Source organism: Globicephala melas, chromosome 8, assembly GCF_963455315.2.
Source record: "Globicephala melas chromosome 8, mGloMel1.2, whole genome shotgun sequence".
In the NCBI taxonomy this organism is placed as follows: domain Eukaryota; kingdom Metazoa; phylum Chordata; class Mammalia; order Artiodactyla; family Delphinidae; genus Globicephala; species Globicephala melas.
Window position 1 is genome coordinate 27,691,137 of NC_083321.1, and position 18,415 is coordinate 27,709,551.

The window sequence follows — 18,415 nt, forward strand, 5'->3', positions numbered from 1 at the left end:
CTCCAGCAATGTTTTCTCCTTTTCTTTACGTCTTCGTTTCTTGAACAACGATTTCTTCTTATTCTCCTCCTCAATTTCTTTTTTGTCAGAGTAGGAACATATTATAGATCAAAACTCTAATATAATGATTTAAGCAATGTTTAAGGATTAGGGTGGTACTGCTGACTGTCTTAAAGTGAATACGCTGAAGCAAGTAATTTTAATCATCATATTTGTCCCTTGATTATCATTTTAAAGACTAGTTTTATTTAAAAAGAAACTTCTATATTACAAAATTAGTTCTTCATTTTTAGCAGCTCATAAGTATTATCATTTGCTTTTGCCCCAAGCTCCCCCCCACCCCCTCCATTGTTTAAAACAAGACTCTTTCAGAGGCCAGGTGAATGGTCTATGTAAAGTCAATTGCTTGCTAGCAGTGATTACAATTATTAACCATATTTAAGAAGCCAGGTTGACAAGCAAAAATTCCCTACACAACAGAAGTCGGAAAGCTCTAGATTTGTTCTCCAGATCCTGAAAAATCTGTAGATTTCAGAAATAACTGTCACTGCTTGATAACTATAGATGCTGAGACTCACCTGTGGTTGGCTGCCTTGTCTGGGGAACGTTGTAGGCTGAGTCTAGTCTCAGTTCACCTTTTATACAAAATCGTCTGAAACTAACACCTTGTGGATTTGTTGGGTATTAGTAAGAGCAATGTTAGCCTGAAGCTTACTGTAAGTGAATCAGTGTTTAGATAGACAGGGAGATCAAGCCTTACTAAAATAGTCTAAATGCAGTAGATCAAGAAAAATGTTACCAGAGATGATTATTTTATACAGATTAAATTTGATGTAGTAGAACACCCACTCCTTTACCTTGTCAAATTAAATCTGACTCTGGGTTTTTCTTTTGTATCTTTAACTCAGGGAATTCAGAATCCTTTCCAGGTGTTGCTTTGGCCCTGTTGAGGTTCATCAAAAAGATATGGTTAATAAGTTACTCCCAGGGTAGATTGAAAGCTGTAAGGGAAGAAATAAATAGAAAGTCTTTCATGATCTGATTCCTATCTAAAGTATAGACTGTATTTCTGTTTACTTCCCACATCCAGATCCTCTAATCTCAAATGTTATTCTTTGATGCTTTACTTGTAATTCTTCAAATGTTCTGCTGATTCATTTCTCTAGGTCTTTGCATGTGCAATGTTCATCCTGCCTGAAATGTCCTTGTTTCCTCCCTAGGTCTCCTACACCACTCACCCCTGGCTAATTTCTCAACCTTCAACACTCACTTGTCAGTGTTTAGGATGGGAGATAGAGGAGAGCTTTAATTACCACCTTCTTTTTGTAATCCTTTATACATCTCTGTTTCTCCCAGTAGACCAAGAGCTCCATGGAGACTGGGATTGATTTGTTTAACAAATATTTATTAATTAAGTAGTGTGGCTGGAGCAAAGGAACAATGGTGGAAATACTAGGATGTGATGTCAGAGATGTAACGGAAGTCACATCATGTAGGACCTTTTAGGCCGATATAAAGACTTTGGTTTTTACTGTCCCTGACTGTGTACCAATTGCAGGATTTTGTGTAGAGGAGTAACACAATCGATCTGATTTAGGTCTGAAGGGATCCCTCTAGCTGCTGTGTTGCTAATGCAGGGAGAAAAAGGTAGAAACAGAAAGTCCTGTTAGATGCTATTGCAGCAATCTGGGTAAGAAATATTTGTTCAGACTAGTATGGTAGCAATGAAGGTAATGAGACAATCGGATTCTGGATATATTTTGAAAGTAGAACCGACAGAATTTTTTGAGGGATGAATGTTGGATGTGAGAGAAAAAGTCAAGGATGACTCTAAGGATTCTGGTCTGAGCAACTTGAAGGATAATTTTGCTACCACCTGAAATGGATGGCTGTAGACATAGTAAACTTTGGGAAAAGATAAGGAGTTCAGTATGCACATGTTGAGCTTGAGGTATCTTTAAGACATCTAAGTAGAATGCTGAATCTGGATTTTGGGAGGAATATATTGGCTGAAGGTAGACATTTGGGAGTTGTTGACATGAGCCTGGAAGAGAGTACCATGGGAGTGGGGGTGAATAGAGAAGATAAAAGGACCAAGAGTGGAGCCTGGTGTATTCCAACATTAAGAGGTCAAGGACAAGATTAAGTTTTTTTCTTCCTTTATCCAAAGGAAACAGAAGGGTCATTGAGGAAAGAAGGGAATGGAGAGGATGCGGTGTACCAGAAGTCAAGTAAAGCGAGTGTATCAGGAGGAGTGAGTGACAAGTGTACCAAATGCTGCTGACAGGTTAAATAAGAGGAAATTGCACACTGCGTGTGGCAATGGAAGGTTGCTAGTGTCCTTGGCTAGAGAAGTTCCTTTGGAGTGAGGGGAACAAAATCCTGATTGGTATGTGTTTAAGTGATTGGCAAGAGATGAATTGAAAAAAACAGTTGAATATAGATAACTTTTTTTTCCAGGAATTTTGATCCAAAGATGAGGAAAGAGCTAGGTGATTTGGTAAAGCGGAAGTGGGGTAAAGATAATTTTCTTTTGATTTTTATGTTTTAAGATGGGAGAAATAACTGCTTGTTTTTATGGTGATGCAAATGATTTAATGGAGAGTGAAAAATGATGATGTTGGAGGAAGAGAGGAGAAGTCCTGCAGTGTTCTTGAGTAGGTGAGAAGAGATGAATCTTAGAGCACAGGTGGAGAGACTGGCTTTAGACAGGAGAATGGAGAGCTCACCCTGTATCAGGCAGGAGGCCGTCTTGTGGGTGCAGATGCTACTGGATGGGGAGGTATGGTGAGTGCAGAAGATGGTGATTGGTAGGTGTGGTGATAGTCTCTGTGCAAGCTCTCCTAAGATTAATTTCATTTTCTCAGTAAAGTAGGAAGTAAGGTCATCATTTCAGAATTAGGATGGTGGATGAATTGCTGAGGATTGAGGGATGAAAAGATCTGAATAGTTTTCTGAGACTGGGAGAGGGGTTGAGTTATCAGTGAGTTAGGCAGAGTAAAACTTCCTATCAGCATTAAGGGCCCACTTGAGGTTTATGGTAAAAAAATTAACATGAGGCCACTAAGCATGGATGTGCATTTTTCTTTTGACCAGTTCAGTGGCAGGGGTTCAGGCTTATAGGTGACAACTAGTTGGATTTACCCAGGTTTATGATTTTATCAAACATGTATGACAAAGATAAAACTTAGCAAAGTAGTGGGCACTGTAAATAATAATTCAGCATTTATGTAAGTGATATCTGGAATGGAGAAATACTTTTGAAATCTGTTAGTAATAGGTAAGTAAGCATATTATCAAAGTTATAGAATGGATAATTAAATTTCATATAATGCATATTAAATGACATATACTCATGATTCCTGGAAAATTATAAATCCTTTCAATTTCTCTAAAAGAGTACTAACAATGTAATGACTATTAGTTACACCTTGTGTTTGAAATTAGCTCTTTTTATGTTATCTATGTGTGTTCACAAAGTATATTTATATGAATATATGTTAACCTATGTGTTTTAATGACTAATGTATATACAGTGTTATTAGCTCTTTACATATTCAGTTTGAAATATTAACAATTTCTTTTTATTGAGCACCTACTATGCCCAAGGCACTTAACTAAACACTTTAAATATATGATCACATATTATCTTTACAACAACTTTTTAAAGGGGTTACTATTATTGCTCTTTGAAAGATGGGAAAACTGAGGATAAATGACTTTCTCAAGACTATGGGACCTGTAAGTAGCAAGGCTGGAGTTCGTATCTAAGTCTGTTTGGCTCCAACACAGAGAGCTACTCTTCAAACCATATTGACCTCAGTAGTTTATAATTCTCACCAATCCCATTAGTGGGAAAGGGGCCAAGACAGAAGCCATTCAGAATTTGGACAGATATTCCTAATGTCCATGTTTATACATCCATCCACATTTAGGTCAGAGGTCCCCCCAGATAACCCTATTTTCCTTGGCCTGTTAAGAGGTCCCCCAGACCTTTCTCCTAACATCAAGCCTCCTATAGCCTAGTTTATCTGACTAGTGTATTTCCTAAATAGGTGTTATTGTTTTCACAAAGCTTGTCAAAATATTTTATTGGTGAAAATTTAGAGATCTTTTTAATTTACCTTTGTATTCCCAATAGGAAAAGAGTTTCTAGTCCACAGTAGGCACTAATACACTTTTGTTGAACAAATTGAAACACAAATCACTCATAGTTTTCCTTATGCTCTGCTGGTCCATAGTCTGTTTGCTAGCTGATGCATTCCTTGTTCTTGCTCTGTTCTGCTCTTGGGAGAAAGGACCTCTGCAGGCTACCTTGCCCAAGCTGCAGTGTCAGCAGGCTTTTGCCTCTGGGAAGGAAGACTGGAGAGTGAAAGGAGGGGGAAGTCAGAGCATCTGTCTCCTTTAAATTTTTTTGACTGCACAGCGTGGCATGCAGGATTTTAGTTCCCCGACCAGGGATTGAATCCAGGCCCTTGCCAGTGAGAGTGCGGAGTCCTAACCACTGGACCACCAGGGAATTTCCACATCTGTCTCCTTTACATTCTTTTTTGCTGGTGAGTAGCTGCATCTTTTCCCTGGGTCCAGGCCACAACAGGTAGCTCTTCTCTTAGTTTTCCCAGCTTTTGTGAGGAAGCCCCTTTTGTGGTTTGAGCTTCTGCTGTGTGGTCTCAGGTTTTGTTCCTGGAAACCCCACTTGTATCCCTCCAATCCTGAAGGTAAATGGGGCTTCTGATCTTTGGGTTACGTCCTTTCTCCTGTCTGGCTTCTCAAGCGGTTCGAACACTTGCATAATTAATTCCCTGGATTAAATTCCCTGTTTTACATATTAGAAGTGGTTTCAGATTTCCTGGTTGGAAACTGACTGATAACACCCATCTTTATTTCTAGCCCTTTATTACTGGGTTTTAGTATAGTAATATTAACTCAATATTTAAAAAAAATAGATTATTTAAGGAGACCCTATGTCAAATTCTTACTTTATTGGCTTGAAACACCTCCCCACTTCCTAAATTCAGATGTATTTTTTGTTGTTGTTGCTGGCTTTTTTGCGGTACGCGGGCCTCCAACTGTTGTGGCCTCTCCCGTTGCGGAGCACAGGCTCCGGACGCGCAGGCTCAGCGGCCATGGCTCACGGGCCCAGCCGCTCCGCGGCATGTGGAATCTTCCTGGACCGGGGCACGAACCCGCGTCCCCTGCATCGGCAGGCGGACTCTCAACCACTGCGCCACCAGGGAAGCCTGATGTATTTTTCCTCTCTTACTTGAGAGAAAAAAGGTTCTATTCCTTAGGTCTGAGATACGTTTCTCCTACAAGTACTCCTACAAGATTTCCATTGAGATGTAGCTTCTTCTAGGAGTCATTCACTCATTCCACCTTACACAGTAGTCAACATTCAATACTCATTCCAGTACTTTCTGTTTCATTTCCTTAGTTCTTAGTACCTATTTCAATGTTAACATTCATCACATTATATTTTAAATGAACAGCAGACTTCTCTTGTAAATTCTGGTGAACCAATGTCCACAACTGTGTGAGCATCCTTAGAATTTCTACCTGTGCATACGCTCAATGACCTACATCGTTTTTTCACTTGTAAAGATTTTTTTTTCAAACGATTTCTTTATGTTTGTGTTTAAAAATAGGAAATTAAGGACCTGTGCTCATATCTTTATTTGCTCCTTCTATGGTCTGGTATCCTTTTCCTCCTTCTCTTTTGTCCATGAGATATATGTGTTGTAATGTAAAATTTTAAAAAAAGTTTAATATATTAAATTTTCTAATTTAAATTTATTTTAGTCATTTAAATTTATTTCCTTTATTTAAATTACAAAGTAATATATAACATATATGATGTGATAATTCCATATAAAGTGCTAAATTTTTATTAAGTTTTTACCCTACCAGATTACCCAACAATAGTGGAGCTGCACTGTCCAGTATGGCAGCCACCAGCCACATGTGGCTATTAAGTGCTTGAAATGCATCTAGTCCAAATTAACATGTACTGTAAGTGGAAGATACCCACTGGATTTCAAAGACAAAATAAGAGTGCGTGTAAGCTACCTCAATGATTTTTGTATTGATTACATTGAAATGACATTATTTTAAACAAAATTTATCATTAAGTCAATCTCACCTACTTCTTTTTCTTTAAAAGTACTTTATTTTAAAATGTGTTACTAGAAAATTTTAAATCATGTAAGTGGATCACATATTTCTATTGCACAGCACTAGTATAGAACTTGTCAGCTAATGTAAATTTTCAGAGGTCACAAGACTTACTCACTGGTCTAAAGTCTGGTCCTTGTTCATTACACATTGCCAGCCTAGGTCAATTGGTAAAACCCTGAAAAAATAATAAGCTGAAAAGTCCACTGGTTGTCAATATTTATAAATATGAAGATACAATAATGTACTTTATATTTTTCAGGGAAGGGGTCAGGAAGGTCAGTCTCCATATTAGCAAGTAAACTTCTTGTTCTCATCCACGGGGGCAGTCAGATGGGCCTCTAATTCATTTCATCATAACAGTTTATGATGTTTCGCAGCTTCCTTAAGCTCATGCATGTCCTTTAAGTATTATTGCCCTCATTTTACAGAGCATAGACATTTATCGAGCAATTACTCTGTACCAATCACTGTGCTAAATGTGTACATCAACAGCCTAATGAATTACATATTACTATTATCTGTACATTATAAACAAAGAAATGAGGGTCAGAGCAGTGTATTAACCCAATGTCACAGTAAGTAAGTGGCAGAGCTTCAAGTCCAGACCAGGCAAGGAGACTCCAGGGTCCCTGTTACTCTTCCTTCAGTCACATAACTATTTGCTAGACAGACTGGACTAGTGGAGGAGAAGCACCCAGGAACTAAAAGGCATTGCCACTTCTCTGCATTAACATTGTGTGTGTGTGTGTGTGTGTGTGTGAATTTTAGAGAAGCCCCATTTGATTCCAGACAAGAGAGAACCAGCAACTAGGGAGATTAGAAAAGCAGAGACTTAGAAAGAAGAGAGAGGAGAAGGGTGTGGAAACTATACAATGAATCATTAATCCAAGGAGACGTGTTAGAAAACTGGAGTCTGAAACTGAATCAATGGGGTAAAAAGACGGGACACTAAACAATGAGTTAACTTTCATTGAACATGTAAGTGCTAAGCTTAGTGCTAAATATTTTACATGCACAATTTTAATTTAATCCTTACAGGAACCATAAAATAAGTATTATAATCATCTTCATTTTAAATATGAGGAAACTGTGACATAGAGAGTTCAAATATCTTTACCAAGTTCATGCAGCTGGTAAATGGGGGAACTGAAATTCAAACCCAGGCTGTCTGGTTCTAGGGCCTGTGCTTTTACCTATTACACTGTTCTATCAGCCACTCTCATCAGAACACAATTCAGACTATTTTAGAATAAATACATGTATACTTCCATGCCCTTTAGAATAAATTTTTATTCTTTCACTATGTGTGCAAAGAGGGAGTCATGCTGGAAGACCAAGATGTTGTCTTACCTTCTACAAAAGAAGAAAGTTCTTCAAAATAAAAGCTGTCATTTATAGAAAGCATGAAGAAAAAATGAGGCAGGAAGCATTTCTTAGATAATTCAACCATCACTATGGCATAGAAAAATCGCCAAATATTCCATGTACTTGCCCACATCGTCTAGCTTCTTTGCATTTAGATTGGGGCCATGTGACTAGTTCTGGCCAATGGGCTGTGAGCAGAAGTGACGTGTTTTATTTGTGGGCTATATTTTATTTGTGGGTAAAAATCTCTTGCATGACTCTCCAGTGCTCTCTCTCCTTTCTGTGGGTACAGCAGAGGCTTTGTCTTCCTGGTGATGCACCTAGAAGTTGATAGAGCCTGACAGCCTGTGTCCTTGGACGGATGTGTAGAGCACAGTCTCCTCTGGCTTAGGTATGTAGCATGGGAAAGAAATGAACCTTTATTGTGTTACATCATTGAGAATTTGAGGTTCTTTTGTTAGTGTACCATAACCCAGCCTATTCTGACTTAAGTCTTTACCAGGTTACCTAGAGGGCATAACAGCCTGCTTGACTTTGTATGTTGCCAAACCACAGGAAGAGGATAAAAACATACAACTGAAGCCAGAAATCTGCTCTAATATGATTTTCAGAATTGTCCTTTGCTTTTCCAAAACTTTCAATCGCCCCACTCTGTGCTCTCTCTGTTCCTCCTGCAGAGCAGGGCAAAACCACAGCATCTATGCAAGTTATCTTTAACAAGACTCCTTTGCCCGGATTTGTTTCCTTCCTTGAAGCAGTTTAGAATGCTTAGGTGCTTTCTAGACATTCCATCTCTCCACTGCTTTTCAACAAACAACAACAGAAACATCAATAATGGCAGCAAAACTAAACCCTCCAGAAAATTATTTAAAAACACCAGCTGATTTTATAGCTGCTCTACTTGTTCGAAATGGCTAGGGTATCTTCCTTTGCAAAACAGATTGCTAGAACCTAAAATTTGTCTGAGGGATAATAACTTCTGGTATGAAGATCTAATCCCATATCTAATAATAACAAATACAGGTAGAAGGTTGAGAAACCAGGTTGATGGTGTGAGTCTTCATAAATATTGGCAAATTCTAGAGAATTTCCTTTTCTTTCTCAATATACAAATGACCCTATCTGAATCGATATCAGACCACACGCCTTTGTTTCTGACCCTTTGCTCTCTTGACATCTATCTGCCACATTTCACTAAGAAACCTAAAAGGGGAATGGAGATCCTTTGAAAGAGAGACATATATGTTTAAAGAAGACAAAAGATAATTTATTGCTTTAATTCTACTTTGCATCAAGCGTTATTTATATCACATTAAAAAAATTACTTTCACCTTTATTATCTTAGTTTATTCCCAATCAATCCTCAGAACAATCTTTTAAGGTGGCAGGACAGACATCCCTATTACAATAAGGCAAAGAATTAAACCACTGAGTGACTTGCCAATGGTTACACTGAGTGGCAGAATTTTGACTTGTAGCTCAGCTTTTTATAAAAAACAGGGAATTTAAAGCATTCTATTTTAGGTGACTCCAGGGTTTATTTTTAGCACAGAGAAAGAGAGTGATTTCAGGAGCACAATATGACAGAGACTTCTATTTGTCCCCTGATATCCATTCTCTTTCTATTCTCCCACACGAATAGACTTTGTAGGTGGGTATATGTCTGCCTAGAACAAAGTAAAAGGCCCCTACCTCCCTTTCAGCCAAGAATGGCCACGTTTTGAACAAAAAGATACGTAAGTAGAATGTTGTATGGCAGCTTTTAGGAACTTCAGGGGACAGGTGGCAAGCAGCTTTTGCCCCTTTTTCTTCCTTCTTGTCCTATCCTTCCTCCATCCTGCCCCTTGTAAGGTGGGTGTGTCATTTTGGACTAAGAGGGCAAGGGCTACACTCTATAGTCGGTGGTACAGTGACCTAGAAGCACATGAGTTGCTGAGGACTTTTCACAGTAGTCTAGCCCTAGACTACTGAACTTCAAAATTTTACAGGAAAGGGAAAACAATCTCTATCTTGTTTAGGCCACTATTATTTTGGGTCTCCATTACTTCAAGCTGAATGACTCTCACTAATACATGTGGTCAAGTCATTATCTCAGGGCAGAGTTCCCATTCTTAGGTTAAATGCTTAGTATAACTACCTTTATAGAGTCTGTAGAGGTCAGGGGATGCCTCTGGTACCATGAGATGAACCTGAGATTGAGTCTTGGCCATAAGATATTGGAAACCTCAAAACTGCGGAAATTGCCATTTTAAAACTACAGGTTATCGTCTTCTAAGATGGAGATTTTTTTTTTAACATCTTTATTGGAGTATAATTACTTTACAGTGTTAGTTTCTGCTGTATAACAAAGTGAATCAGCTATATGTATACATACATCCCCATATCTTCTCCCTCTTGCGTCTCCCTCCCACCCTCTATCCCACCCCTCTAGGTGGTCAAAAAGCACTGAGCTGATCTCCCTGTGCTATGCGGCTGCTTCCCACTAGCTATCTATTTTACATTTGGTAGTGTATATATGTCCATGCCGCTCTCTCACTTTGTCACAGCTTACCCTTCTCCCTCTCCATATCCTCAAGTCCATTCTCTAGTAGGTCTGTGTCTTTTTTCCCGTCTTACCCCTAGGTTCTTCATGACCTTTTTTTTTTCTTTCTTAGATTCCATATATATGTGTTAGCATACGGTATTTGTTTTTCTCTTTCTGACTTCCTTCACTCTGTATGACAGACTCTAGGTCCATCCACCTCACTACAAATAACTCAATTTCGTTTTTTATTATTTCGTTTTTATTTATTTCGTTTTTTATTATTATGGAGTAATATTCCATTGTATATATGTGCCACATCTTCTTTATCCATTCATCCAATGATGGACACTTAGGTTGCTTCCATCTCTTGGCTATTGTAAATAGAGCTGCAATGAACATTGTGGTACATGACTATTTTGAATTACGGTTTTCTCAGGGTAGATGCCCAGTAATGGGATTGCTGGGTCATATGGTAGTTCTGTTTTTAGTTTTTTTAAGGAACCTCCATACTGTTCTCCATAAGTGGCTGTATCAATTTACATTCCCACCAACAGTGCAAGAGGATTCCCTTTTTTCCACACCCTCTCCAGAATTTATTGTTTGTAGATTTTTTGATGATGGCCATTCTGACCTATGTGAGGTGATACCTTGTATCACACATTGTAGTTTTGATTTGCATTTCTCTAATGATTAGTGATGTTGAGCATCCTTTCATGTGTTTGTTGGCAATCTGTATATCTTCTTGGAGAAATGTCTATTTAGCTCTTCTGCCCATTTTTGGATTGGGTTGTTTGTTTTTTTGTTATTGAGCTGCATGAGCTGCTTGTAAATTTTGGAGATTAATCCTTTGTCAGTTGCTTCGTTTGCAAATATTTTCTCCCGTTCTGAGGGTTGTCTTTTCGTCTTGTTTATGTTTTCCTTTGCATTGCAAAAGCTTTTAAGTTTCTTTAAGTCCCATTTGTGTATATTTGTTTTTATTTCCATATCTCTAGGAGTTGGGTCAAAAAGGATCTTGCTGTGATTGATGTCACAGAGTGTTCTGCCTATGTTTTCCTCTAAGAGTTTTATAGTGTCTGACCTTACATTTAGGTCTTTAATCCATTTTGAGTTTATTTTTGTGTATGGTTTTAGGGAGTGTTCTAATTTCATTCTTTTACATGTAGCTGTCTAGTTTTCCCAGCACCACTTATTGAAGAGGCTGTATTTTCTCCATTGTATATTCTTGCCTCCTATAACAAAGATAAGGTGACCATATGTGCATAGGTTTATCTCTGGGCTTTCTATACTGTTCCACTGATCTATATTTCTGTTTTGGGGCCAGTACAATACTGTCTTGATTAGTGTAGCTTTGTAGTATAGTCTGAAGTCAGGGAGCCTGATTCCTCCAGCTCCATTTTTCTTTCTCAAGACTGCTTTGGCTATTCAGGGTCTTTTTTGTTTCCCTACAAATTGTGAAATTCTTTGTTCTAGTTCTGTGAAAAATGCCATTGGTAGTTTGACAGGGATTGCATTAAATCTGTAGATTGCTTTGGGTAATATAGTCATTTTCACAATGTTGATTCTTCCTGTCCAAGAACATGGTATATTTCTCCGTCTGTTTGTATCATGTTTAATTTCGTTCATCAGTGTCTTATAATTTTCTGCATACTGGTCTTTTGTCTCCTTAGGTAGGTTTATTCCTAGGTATTTTATTCTTTTTGTTGCAATAGTGAATAGGAGTGCTTCCTTAATTTCTCTTTCAGATTCTTCATCATTAGTATATAGGAATGCAAGAGGTTTCTGAGTATTAATTTTGTATCCTGCTTCTTTACGAAATTCATTGATTAGCTCTAGTAGTTTTCTGGTAGCATCGTTAGGATTCTCTATGTATAGTATCATGTCATCTGCAAACAGTGACAGCTTTACTTCTTCTTTTCTGATTTGGATTCCTTTTAGTTCTTTTTCTTCTCTGATTTCTATGGCTAAAACTTCCAAAACTATGTTGAATAATAGTGGTGAGAGTGGGCAGCCTTGTCTTGTTCCTGATCTTAGTGGAAATGGTATCAGTTTTTCACCATTGAGAATGATGTTGGCTGTGGGTTTGTCATATATGGCCTTTATTATGTTGAGGTAAGTTCCCTCTATGCCTACTTTCTTGAATGTTTTTATCATAAATGCGGGTTGAATATTTTCGAAAGCTTTTTCTGCATCTATTGAGATGATTATATGGTTTTCCTCCTTCAATTTGTTAATATGGTTTATCACATTGATTTATTTGCATATATTGAAGAATCCTTGCATCCTGGTGTAAACCCCACTTGGTCATGGTGTATGATCCTTTTAATGTGCTGCTGGATTCTCTTTGCTAGTATTTTGTTGAGGATTTTTGCATCTGTATTCATCAGTGATATTGGCCTGTAGTTTTCTTTTTTTGTGACATCTTTGTCTGGCTTTGGTATCAGGGTGATGGTGGCCTCGTAGAATGAGTTTGGGAGTGTTCCTCCCTTTGCTATATTTTGGAAGGGTTTGAGAAGGATAGGTGTTAGCTCTTCTCTAAATGTTTGATAGAATTCGCCTGTGAGTCATCTGGTCCTGGGCTTTTGTTTGTTGGAAGATTTTTAATCACAGTTTCAATTTCAATGCTTGTGATTGGTCTGTTTATATTTTCTATTTCTTTCTGGTTCAGTCTTGGAAGGTTGAGCTTTTCTGAGAATTTGTCTATTTCTTCCAGATTGTCCATTTTATTGGCATATAGTTGCTTGTAGTAATCTCTCATGGTCCTTTGTATTTCTTCAGTGTCAGTTGTTACTTTTCCTTTTTCATTTCTAATTCTGTTGATTTGCATCTTCTCCCTTTTTTTATTGATGAGTCTGGCTAATGGTTTATCAATTTTGTTTATCTTCTCAAAGAACCAGCTTTTGGTTTTATTGATCTTTGCTATTGTTTTCTTCCTTTTTCAGTTATTTCCGATCTGATCTTTATGATTTCTTTTCTTCTGCTAATTTTGGGGTTTTTTTTTTGTTCTGCTTTTTCTAATTGCTTTATATGTAAGGTTAGATTGTTTATTTGAGATTTTTCTTGTTTCTTGAGGTAGGATTGTATTGGTATAAACTTCCCTCCTAGAACTGCTTTTGCTGCATCCCGTAGGTTTTGGGTCATCGTGTTTTCATTGTCATTTGTTTCTAGGTATTTTTTGATTTCCTCTTTGATTTCTTCAGTGATCTCTTGATTATTTAGTAGCGTATTGTTTAGCCTCCATGTGTTCGTAATTTTTACAGTTTTTTTCTTGTAATTGATATCTAGTCTCATAGCATTGTGGTCAGAAAAGATACTTGATATGATTTCAATTTTCTTAAATTTACCAAGGCTTGATTTGTGACCCAAGATATGATCTATCCTGGAGAATGTTCCATGAGCACTTGAGAAGAAAGTGTATTCTGTTGTTTTTGAATGGAATGTCCTACAAATATCAGTTAAGTCCATCTTGTTTAATGTATCATTTAAAACTTGTGTTTCCTTATTCATTTTCATTTTGGATGATCTGTCCATTGGTGAAAGTGAGATGTAAAAGTCCCCTACCATGATTGTGTTACTGTCGATTTCCCCTTTTATGGCTGTTATCTTTTGCCTTATGTATTGAGGTGCTCCTATTTTGGGTGCATAACTATTTATAATTGTTACATCTTCTTCATGGATTGATCCCTGGATCATTATGTAGTGTCCTTCTTTGTCTCTTGTAATAGTCTTTATTTTAACGTCTATTTTGTCTGATATGAGAATTGCTACTCCAGCTTTCTTTTGATTTCCATTTGCATGGAAAATCTTTTTCCATTCCCTCACTTTCAGTCTGTATGTGTCCCTAGGTCTGAAGTGGGTCTCTTGTAGACAGCTTATATATGGGTCTTGTTTTTGTATCTTTTCAGCCAGTCTGTGTCTTTTGGTGGAACGTTTAATCCGTTTACCTTTAAGGTAGTTATCAATATGTATGTTCCTATTACCATTTTCTCAATTGTTTTGTGTTTGTTATTGTAAGTCTTATCCTCCTCTTGTGTTTCCTGCCTAGAGAAGCTCCTTTAGCATTTGTTGTAAAGCTGGTGTGGTGGTGCTGAATTCTCTTAGCTTTTGCTTGTCTGTAGAGGTTTTAGTTTCTCTGTTGAATCTGAATGAGATCCTTACTGGGTAATCTTGGTTGTAGGTTTTTCCCTTTCATCACTTTCAATATGTCCTGGCACTCTCTTCTGGTTTGCAGAGTTTCTGCTGAAAGATCAGCTGTTAACCTTATGGGGATTCCTTTGTATGTTATTTGCTTCTCTTCCCTTGCTGCTTTTAAAATTTTTTCATTCTATTTAATTTTTGATAGTTTGATTATCATGTGTCTTGGCGTGTTTCTCCTTAGATTTATCCTTTATGGCACTCTCTGCGCTTCCTGGACTTGACTATTTCCTTTTCCATATTAGGGAAGCTTTAAACTATAATGTCTTCAAATATTTTCTCAGACCCTTTTTCTCTTCTTCTTCTGGGACCCCTATAATTCGAATGTTGGTTCATTTAATGTTGTCCCAGAGGTATCTGAGACTGTCCTCAATTCTTTCCATTCTTTTTTCTTTATTCTGCTCTGCGGTAGTTATTTCCACTATTTTATCTTCCACATCACTAATCCATTCTTCTGCCTCAGTTATTCTGCTATTGATTCCTTGTAGAGAATTTTAAATTTCATTTATTGCATTGTTCATCATTGTTTGTTTGTTCTTTATTTCTTCTAGGTCCTTTTTAAACGTTTCTTGTATCTTCTCTATTTTATTTCCATGATTTTGGATCATCTTTACTATTACTCTGAAGTCTTTTTCAGGTAGACTGCCTATATCCCCTTCATTTGTTTGGTCTGGTGGGTCTTTACCTTGCTCCTTCATCTGCCGTGTGTTTCTCTGTCTTCTCATTTTACTTAACTTACTGTGTTTGGGGTCTCCTTTTCGCAGGCTGCAGATTCATAGTTCCCATTGTTTTTGGTATCTGCCCCCAGTGGGTAGGGTTGGTTCTGTGGGTTGTGTAGGCTTCCTGGTGGAGGGGACTGGTGCCTGTGTTCTGGTGGATGAGGCTGGATCTCGTCTTTCTGGTGGGCAGGATCGTGTCTGGTGGTGTGTTTTGGTGTGTCTGTGAACTTATTATAATTTTAAGCAGCCTCTGTGCTAATGGATAGGGTTGTGTTCCTGTCTTGCTAGTTGTTTGGCATAGGGTGTCCAGCACTGCAGCTTGCCGGTTGTTGAGTGGAGCTGGGTCTTAGCGTTAAGATGGAGATCTCTGGGAGAGCTTTCGCTATTTGATATTACATAGGGCTGGGGAGTCTCTGGTGGAGCAATATTCTAGCTTGGCTCTCCCACCTCAGAGACACAGGCCTGACATCCGGCTGGAGCATCAAGACCCTGTCAGCCACATGGCTCAGCAGAAAAGGGAGAAGAAAACAGAAAGAAAGAAAAAAATAATAAAATGAAATAAAATAAAAGAAAGTTATTAAAAAAATTACTAAAAATAAAAAAGTAATTAAAAAAGAAAAGAGAAAGAAAGAAGAGAGCAACCAAACCAAACAACAAATCCACCAATGATAACAAGTGCTAAAAACTGTATAAAAAAAAAATAATAGGACAGACAGAACCCTAGGACAGATGGTAAAAGCCAAGCTATACAGAAAAAATCACACAAAGAAGCATATACATACACACTCACAAAAAGAGAAAAAGGAAAGAAAAAAATATATATATATAAAAAAAAACAAGGAAGAGAGCAACCAAATCAATAAACAAATCTACCAATGATAATAAGCTCTAAATGCTAAAGTAAGATAAACATAAAACCAGAAACACATTAGATGCAGAAAGCAAACCCCAAGTTTACAGTTGCTCCCAAAGTCCACTGCCTCAGTTTTGGTTTGGTCATTGTCTATTCAGGTTTCTACAGATGCAGGGTACGTCAAGTTGATTGTGGAGATTTAATCCGCTGCTCCTGAGGCTGCTGGGGAAAATTTCCTTTTCTCTTCTTTGTTCACACAGCTCCTGTGGTTCAGGTTTGGATTTGGCCCTGCCTGTGAATGTAGGTCACCTGAGGGCATCTGTTCCTGCCCAGACAGGACGGGGTTAAAGTAGCAGATGTTTAGGGGGCTCTGGGTCCCTCAGGCTGGTGGGAGGGAGGGGTATGGAATGCAGGGCGAGCTTGCGGCAGCAGAGGCTGGCATGACATTGCAACAGCCTGAGGCGCGCCGTGTGTTCTCCCGGGGAAGTTGTTCCTGGCTCACGGGACCCTGGCAGTGGTTGGCTGCACAGGCTCCCAGGAGGGGAGGTGTGAATAGTGACCTGTGCTTGCACACAGGCTTCTTGGTGGCTGCAGCAGCAGCCTTAGCGTTTCATGCCCATCTCTCGGGTCTGCGCTGATAGCCGCAGCTCGTGCCCATCTCTGGAGCTTGTTTAGGGTGTGCTCTGAATCTCCTCTCCTTTTGTACCCGGAAACAATGGTTTCTTGCCTCTTAGGCAATTGCAGACTTTTTCCCAGACTCCCTCCCAGCTAGTTGTGGTGACAAGTCCCCTTCAGGCTGTGTTCACGCAGCCAATCCCAGTCTCCCTGGGATCTGACCTCTGAAGCCCGAGTCTCAGCTCCCAGCCCCTACCCACCCCAGCCGGCAGGTGAGCAGACAGGCCTCTCAGGCTGGTGAGTGCTGGTCAGCACAGATCCTCTGTGCGGGAATCTCTCCGCTTTGCCCTCTGCACCCCTGTTGCTGTTCTCTCTTCCATGGCTCCAAAGCTTCCCCCCCGCCCACCCCCTGTCTCTGCTAGTAAAGGGGCTTCCTAGTGTGTGGAAACTTTCCTCCTTCACAGCTCCCTCCCAGAGGTGCAGTTCCCATACCTATTCTTTTGTCTCTGTTTTTCCTTTTTTCTTTTGCCCTACCCAGGTACGTGGGGAGTTTCTTGCCTTTTGGGAAGTCTGAGGTCTTCTGCCAGCATTCAGTAGGTGTTCTGTAGCAGTTTTTCCACATGTAGATGTATTTTTGATGTATTTGTGGGGAGGAAGGTGATCTCCACCTCTTACGCCTCTGCCATCTTGAAGGTCCCCTCCAAAGATGGAGATTTTAATCCATCTTTGGTGCAGAACGTTTTAGTTAGACAAACATACATATGACCTGAGCGATTTTCTTTTTCCATTTCCCTCGTTTTCCTTCCTGGCACTGGTAGGAAAAGGGTCTTTTGGCATAATGCATCAATGTGATGCTATTAGAGACAAGAAAGGAATGTTTGGCTTATAGATGCTCAGCTGTGAAAAATTTGAAAAACCCAATATACAACTATGGAGGAGCCATGAAAAAAGGATATGTATGGCCTTGATCTGGGAGACAGTGGGGAAACCAGCAGGCCAGAAACAGAAGGGTAGAAAAGGTAAGCTGGAGGGAGAGCAGGGAGAGAAGTTTCTCAGATACTCTTCTGAGTCTGATTCAGTGTGGATCAGAAGTGATCAAGGAAAGTAAAGAGATGCTTGGATGACTCTGAGTATTCCTGAGAGATGTTTATTTCTAATAATCCATCTTTATGCCTGCCCAATGCTGTGGGTCATAGAAGGGGTTACATAAAGCCAAACCTTTCTTATAAAATGGACGTTTTTGTGGATGTGTGACTGGGGGACTAATTGGAAGGAAAATACCATGTCAGTAAAATGAGAACTTGAGGGTATATATTTTTAAATGACTAGATTTAGACTGTCCTGAGGAGGAAGAACTGTTGCATATTGTTGGAGAAAGATGTGTGAGTTCTGGTTAGGGACTTGCCCCAGGAAGATGACAAATGTTTTCTTTGGGGCCCAAGTGACAAAGTGTGGTATAGAGTTAGAGGGAGAGGAACAATTTCCTACCCAGAAGGGAAGCCAGCATCCCTCTCTTTCCCAGCTTAGCAGTTTCAGCAACAATATCTTTGGCCAGAACTTTGGCATTCATACGACGGGCATCATCTGCAGTGGATACTGCTCTCAGGGCCCTAGACACAGGGAGCCAGAGTCTGAGAAAACATGGCGGACACTAGGTAAAGGACGAAACTGGATGCCTGGTCTATGGGCATGTGAGGCACCCCTTTGTGGACCTCTTAAAAAGTTGGGGACACTTTGGGGGAGGTAGGGTCAGGATTCTTCCTGAGGTGGTGGGTAAGGGAGGAGGCTATGGTGAGTCATAAGGTAGTAGAATGAGGATTAATCAAAACAGTGGACTTAAGGTTTTGCAGATAAAGGGAAGAGTCTATGCATACCCCAGAAAAAAGTGAGGGCACAGTGCCTACTAAGGGCTCTGGTGTGAGTAGCTCTAAAGGAGTATGAGGGGGATTGACATAGTTGACAACTGTGTAGTGG

General features: G+C 39.2%; 1 long non-coding RNA gene across 2 annotated transcripts in view; it reads left to right on the top strand.

The window, feature by feature from the left end:
* The window catches only part of LOC115857605 (uncharacterized), a 231,854-nt gene that overhangs the window by 76,499 nt on the left and 136,940 nt on the right, over positions 1 to 18,415 (top strand). The window lies entirely within an intron of this gene.